Source organism: Camellia sinensis, chromosome 8, assembly GCF_055761805.1.
Source record: "Camellia sinensis isolate YWXY chromosome 8, ASM5576180v1, whole genome shotgun sequence".
Lineage (NCBI taxonomy): Eukaryota > Viridiplantae > Streptophyta > Magnoliopsida > Ericales > Theaceae > Camellia > Camellia sinensis.
In genome coordinates, this window is record NC_138968.1 from 106,534,212 (window position 1) to 106,541,761 (window position 7,550).

At 37.6% G+C, this 7,550-nt stretch overlaps 1 long non-coding RNA gene across 1 annotated transcript; it reads right to left on the reverse strand.

Moving 5' to 3' along the window:
- Positions 1–2,444: 2,444 nt before the first annotated feature.
- On the reverse strand, positions 2,445–6,990 carry LOC114301164 (uncharacterized). Its single transcript, XR_003642924.2, has 2 exons — positions 6,196–6,990; positions 2,445–2,683 (listed from the first exon to the last, which is right to left on the reverse strand). It is a non-coding gene; the product is annotated as an uncharacterized LOC114301164 (long non-coding RNA).
- Between the last annotated feature and the right edge of the window lie 560 nt (positions 6,991–7,550).

Consider the following 7,550-nt stretch of genomic DNA (forward strand, 5'->3'; position numbering starts at 1 on the left):
AACGGGCCCTAATGAAAGCAATATCAAATATAAAAAATAGTCCATTGAGCAGTGCATATATGAAAGATCTCTTCTAGCAAATAACCTTCCACCTTGTTACAAAAACATATCACAACACATTTGAACATAGTTTACAATCATCCACTCGCAATCAAGCTCCCAAAAGACAAGACAGGACAAAACAAAACTAAGAAAAAGGGTTAACATGCTTGGCTCCACTTGAGTCCAAACACGCCCCATTACAGAGGCACTCCAAAACAGCTTCATGAGAGTAGACTCCTGAGGCATCTCTAATTCTGATGATGCATGTTCTCACCTACATATATATAAGGGAGAGGGGTAAGCTAGAGCCTAGTGAGTAATATCAATATAAAGGATTTAAATGAATGAAGTCCAACATAGTTCAAAACATATCTTTTTCGATATCCAAACAATTCAAATATCCAATCATATCAATCATTTGCATTAACAATAACCAATCAAGTCACTATACATGGTACATCTAATAGAGTACGATATAACAATGTGCCGAAACCAATAGGACCACTAGGGTCAATTTAATGGGACCACTAGGGTCAATTAATAAACCATAATAGGTAATTCAATGTGGACCACTTAGGACTAACATCAGAGATCTGTGTGTTTCAATCAACCCATGGGCCATGGTATTGTTTCCCCTTGGCGAGGGTCTCACTAAAGGATGCCACGATTACAGGTTCAAAAGGATTTTCATTTATTAGTAACAAAATAAGATTTTAAAATAACATTCTTGATTGATTCAAAATACTTTTCGAACATACCTTTATAAAGACATTACTCACAGTGGGTTTGTACCGATATTAAGCCTCGAGCTATCACCTACACAAAACACATAATAAAGGCACACATTGAAACACATGTCTTAATCCAATGTTCTGTCTCATTTCAATCCTCTTTTAATGTGTTTGTAATTCATTTCTTTATTAAAAATGTCTAAACAATGTCCAAGAATGCCTACAACAGCATGAGGATGAAAACATGCACATGAGATTGTGTTTCAAAGGTGCGCTCGAGTGGTGTGGTCTGTTTGTAAAAGTACTGGATGATGTCAAAAGTGGGCTCAAGCTAACACTTGGTCGCTCGAGCCAAGAGTAATTCAATATTGGGTTGCTCACACTTGATCGCTTGAGCCAACTGCAAAGTTTTGCAAAAATACTGGGAACTCGCTAAGTGCGCTCGAGCGATGAGGTCAAATTTTGAGTTTTCCATAATTGAGTTTGAGTTCCAAAACACCAATTCAAAGTTCAAAAGCTTGCATGGCTGGACTAAAAACATGGAAACTCTTTGAATAACATATAAACATAACCAATTTGAAATCGATTGCTCCAAACCATTGTCAATTCTCAAAATCAAACTTAAAACTTCAAACTTTAGCCATGCATGTAAAGAATTCAACTCCTTTTCCTTCAAAATGTGAACACATAAATGATAAGTGAAAAATATGAAGAATCCTTTAAGTTAACATGTATAAACTCCATGCATGTATGAATTTTGGAAAATTAAGCTTGAAGATGATGAAATGTACATGCATGCGCAATTTTAACTCAATCCTACAAAATTCAAAGTCATTCTAGCATTACCTTCTTAAATTCATGCAAATGATCCTACAACTTTATGAATTCAACCTCTACATAAATTATCTACAAGGATTATGGTTAAAAGTCATACCTAGAGCTTGAATTTTAGTATAATCTAGCTTAATTCCTTCAATCTTTGCTCTACACTTTACAATTCTTCCTTCTCTCTCTCTCTCTCTCTCTCTCTCTCTGTGCAAGTTGAAGCTCTCATTCTCTCTCAAATTTTTAGCTCAAACTTACTATATGATTCTAAATATTCACTACAAAAATTTCGATTTTTTGCGACGGCATTTTATGCCATCTAAAAAAACTTTTAGCGACGACAAATGACTTTTAGCGACAACAAACGGGAAGTCACAATAGAGGGCATTAAAAAAACTTTTTAACGACGGCATCATGCCGTCGCCTTTTTTTTGCGACGGCATATGCTACTATTTACGACGGCATTTTACTGTCGCCAATAATGTGTAAAAATAGAGACCTTTTGCGACGGCTCTATTTTACTGTCGCCAAAAGTTTTATTTGAGACGACAGAAATTGCCGTCGCAATTTTTTTTTTTTTCTTTTTGCGATGGCATTGAATTTGTTGCCAAAAAAAAAGGTTTTGATTTTTTGCGACGGTGTGGTGCCGTCGCAAAAAATGAAATAATTATTAAAAATAAAAAAATACCTATTTTTTGCAACAGTATGGTGCCGTCACCAAAAAAAAAAAAACCCCTGCTGTAAATTAATTAAAAATATTAAAATTACCTGTATTCAATGAAAAATAATTTAAAAAGAAATCAATAATTACATAATAATATAAAAATTCCTATATAGGAATAACAATTTCTCCATAATAAACATATTCTTGCATTCATAACTATACATCAACAAAATTACCCTAGTATATAATGTTCCATAATACATATATAATGTTTAAATACATAATGTTATTCATAATTCAAAATAACATAAACCAAAATTAAATTTTTCCTCAGCATTCTCCGTGGTACAAAAAGCAAAAATTAGTGGCATTCTTCACAAGCATGAAATCCACAAGAAGCAAACTCCTACTCCGGAAATATCTGGAAAAAAAATAAAAATAATTAATGACAATATAATTATGTGTTAATATGTTAATTACAAAAAAAACATAAAAATTTAACTACTATATAATTACAAAGATAATTAAGTAAATAATTGTGCCGATACCAAAATTCGACTCTAACTCCCAAACCGGGAACCCGATTCGAGTCTCTTCTTCTCCCACAAGTCTCTCGTGCCAAGGCGGTCGCGTGTGCCAAGTTTCGTGCTAATCCGATGCCGCTTGGTGATTTTGAACACACCTCGAATTCTAAGTTTTTTAAAGAACTAGTTTACCTAAAGTGAAATCCGGCTCTAACTCGCAAACTAGGAACCCGATTTGAGTCTCGTCTTCTCCTACAAGTCTCACATGCCAAGGAGGTCGTGTGTGCCAAGTTTCGTGCTAATCCGACGCCGTTTGGTGATTTGGGGTGTCAACACCTCGAATTCTAAATTTTTTAAAAAACTAGTTTTGCCTAGAGTGAAATCCGGTTCTAACTCCCAAACCGAGAACTCAATTCGAGTCCCGTCTTCTCCCACAAGTCTCTCATGCCAAGGCAATCGTGTGCCCCAAGTTTTGTGCTAATCCGACGCCGTTTGGTAATTTTGGGGCGTTAACACCTCGAATTCTAAGTTTCTTAAGAGACTAATTTGTCTAAAGTGAAATCCAGCTCTAACTCCCAAACCGGGAACCCGTTTCGAGTCCCGTCTTCTCCCACAAGTCTCTCGTGCCTAGGCGGTCGTATGTGCCAAGTTTCGTGCTACTCCAACGTCGTTTGGTAATTTTGGGGCATTAACACCTCGAATTCTAAGTTTCTTAAGAAACTAGTTTGCCTACAGTGCAATCCGGATCTAACTCCCAAATCGAGAATCCGTTTCGAGTCCCGTCTTCTCCCACAAGTCTCTCATGCCTAGGCGGTCGTGTGGGCCAAGTTTCGGTTTGGTGATTTTGGGGAATTAACACCTCGAATTCTAAGTTTCTTAAAAAAACTAATTTGCCTAGAGTGAAATCCGGCTATAACTCTCAAACTGAGAATCCGATTCGAGTCCCGTCTTTTCCCACAAGTCTCTCGTGCCTAGGCAGTCGTGTGTGCCAAGTTTCGTGCTACTCCGACGCGTTTGGTGATTTTGGGACTCAAATTCTAAGTTTCTTAAGAAACTAGTTTGTTTTTTAAGAGTGAAATCCGGCTCTAACTCCCAAACCGGGAACCTTATTTGAGTCTCATCTTCTCCCACAAGTCTCTCGTGCCAAGGCGGTTGTGTGTGCCAAGTTTCATGCTAATCCGATGCCGTTTGGTGATTTTGGAGTGTCAATACCTTGAATTCTAAGTTTTTTACAGAACTAGTTTGCCTAGAGTGAAATTCGGCTCTAACTCCCAAACCGGGAACCCGATTCGAGTCCCGTCTTCTCCCACAAGTCTCTCGTGCCTAGGCGGTCGTGTTTGCCAAGTTTCGTACTACTCCAACGCCGTTTGGTGATTTTGGGACATTAACACCTCAAATTTTAAGTTTCTTAAGAAGCTAGTTTCCCTAGAGTGAAATCCGACCCTAACTTCCAAACCGGGAACCTGATTCGAGTCTCGTCTTCTCTCACAAGTCTCTCGTGCATAGGCGGTCATATGTGCCAAGTTTCGTGCTACTCCAACATCGTTTGGTGATTTTAGGGCATTAACACCTCAAATTCTAAGCTTCTTAAGAAACTAGTTTGTTTCTTTAGAGTGAAATACGGCTCTAACTCCCAAACCGGGAATCTGATTCGAGTCTTGTCTTCTCCCACAAGTCTCTCGTGCCTAGGTGGTCGTGTGTGCCAAGTTTCGTGCTACTTTGACACCGTTTAGTGATTTTGGAGCATTAACACCTCAAATTCTAAGTTTCTTAAGAAACTAGTTTGTTTCTTAAGAGTGAAATCCGGCTCTAACTCCCAAACCAGGAATTCGATTCGAGTTTCGTCTTCTCCCACAAGTCTCTCATGCCTAGGCAGTTGTGTGTGCCAAATTTCGTGCTAATCCGACGCTGTTTAGTGATTTTGGGGTGTCAACACCTCGAATTCTAAGTTTCTTAAGGAACTAGTTTGCCTAGAGTGAAATCCTGCTCTAACTCCCAAACCGAGAACCTGATTCAAGTCCCGTCTTCTCCCACAAGTCTCCCGTGCCTAGGCGGTCGTGTGTGCCAAGTTTCGTGCTACTCCAACGCCGTTTGGTGATTTTGGGACGTTAACACCTCGAATTCTAAGTTTCTTGAAAAACTAGTTTGCCTAGAGTGAAATCCGGCCCTAACTCTCTAACGGGGAACCCGATTCGAGTCCCGTCTTCCCCCACAAGCCTCTCGTGCCTAGGCAGTCGTGTGTGCCAAGTTTTGTGCTACTCCAACGCCGTTTGGTGATTTTGGGACGTTAACACCTCGAATTCTAAGTTTCTTGAAAAACTAGTTTGTCTAGAGTGAAATTCGGCCCTAACTCTCGAACCAAGAACCCGATTCGAGTCTCGTCTTCTCCCACAAGTCTCTCGTGCCTAGGTGGTCGTGTGTGTCAAGTTTCGTGCTAATCCGACACCGTTTGGTGATTTTGGGACGTCAACCCCTCATATTTTTCATGGTATAATTTTACATACCGTAGAAAGTTATTTTTAATATATTTATGACATACTATGTATGCCATATATAATCTTTTACAACATAGAGAGAGAGAGAGAGAGAGAGAGAGAGAGAGAGAAGCATATTCAAAGTTCATTACGTGAGTAAACTCAATATATAAACACATGATATTCAAAGCATATTCAACATATGTAGCTCGACCACATGATGCATTTTCTTCAGAAGGGCATAAGAAGCAGGATTAAATTAACATTTTTGATTTCCTCCAGGAAAACAACTTATCATTTATAATAAGAAAACAAACATACAGAGTGCATACCTGGAAGAACCACCAATAAGATCAGTTCCATGTAGAATACAATCAATTTATTTCATGTCTATTATGAAAATATATCCAATCAATTTACACAACAAACAGATTATATTACTCAAATTATCTGACTATCCAACCTCTCATAGCATAAAACATCCTTACATTTTGGTGTTAAATCATCTTCACAAATGTGTATGTACAAACAGTGCTTGTATATATATCGGGATGATTCAACGATAGGGCCAACACACAAAGCAATAAATCTTAACTGGGTGCATTTGTTGATCACCCTATATCCTGATAGAAGTGAATCAGATGGAGGATGAGAACCAATTGATCAAGCTTTTGGATAAAAAATTTGCAATTGAAAAATAATGTATTTAAATTGATTTTCTTAATCATCTTAATCCATAACGGGTGGGATTTCCATCTTTGTAATCTGTTGATGACAAAATTTAATATGCATCAGATTACCGAAGTTACTATTTGAAAATGAATATAACACATGCCTCCATGAAGATTCAGAGCTTTGTCGGAAATAGCTGGCACAATTTTTTCATTACTCCAAAGTTGAGACAACATACAGTGCAATTTGTTGAAAACACTAACCATGAATGAAGTCCACAGCTTGGCATATATCACTCAGTGACGGAGCAAAGAGGTAGTCTCTTGTTGGAAGCACCAAATGATCAATACTATAAGCTTGCAACAAATTACCATAATCAGAAATAAATGGAAGAGCTCGGTGAATAACCTTGCACTACAGTGAAATATGGCTGAAGGATGTCAATAAACATGATGTTAAAAAAATATGATGTAAAATAGTTTATGCATCTCAATAACATTCATATGTTGGACCACTAATCAAAAAAATAAAACATAAATAAAAACCATCACCCTCAGACTTATTTGGTAAAGCTCACATTCCAATAAATCAGAAATACCCAACAAGATTCTAGATGGAGTGAAAAGCCAAAAAGAATTACTTTCTCAAATAAGTCTGGGAGTGAATGCACTTCAGAAGCAACCTTTAATTATTGCACTTAGTAAAATAAATGGATGCACTTCAGATAACAAAGCTACAACTAGAGGTGTTCAAGCAACCGAATCATCCGACTAATCCGACCCGAAACCGATTGACCCGAATGCATGACGGACGGTTTCGAGCTTAGTTTCGGTCGAAGGCGGGCCTGGTTTCAAAATTAATTTCGATTTTTGGTCGGATTTCGATTCTACATAATAAAAAATAATTAAAACCGAACCGACCGTTTATTATTAATAAATTAATCATACAGAATTTTGATGATGGTTTTATATGTATTTCTCTAATTGATTTGACAAATCACACACACAACTTCCAACACCCTTATCGACATCTCTCTTTATCTCAAAGAACTCAAAAGACAGACCATGATGATGATCTCACCAACCCCCTTTTCCCCTCTCTCTGTCTCTCTTTGTTTCACAGTGATAGCTTTCAAACCATCATCTTGTATCTCAAAAAATCAAACGGCAAATGATGATGGTCTCTCTCACAGTCACAAATTTCAAACCATATTGTCTCAAAAAACTCAAACAGCAGGTGGATGATGATGAGCACCCACCTACCCTTTCCTCTCTCTCTCTCTCTCTATATCCCTCTCAAGCTCTCACTTTCTTCAGAAATTCCCCAAGTTCTCTCTCTCTCTTTCACGAATTCTCTCCCTATTTCTCTTTGAAACCCAAATGCATCCATAGTTTCTCTAATGGTCTCACCCATAAATCTGAACTAAATCTTTAATTTCAAACCCTAAATACTCTATATATTAAAGATCAACTACGAAAACCCTCTTTGATTCAAGGCTATTGATGAAGAAAACCCTGTAACTTCAAAGTATTGAAGTTTCAAAGTTCTCTACTCAACGATCAACCAAACCCCAAGTACAATTTTATGAAAATTTTGTAATTTTTTTTGTTAATGGTTC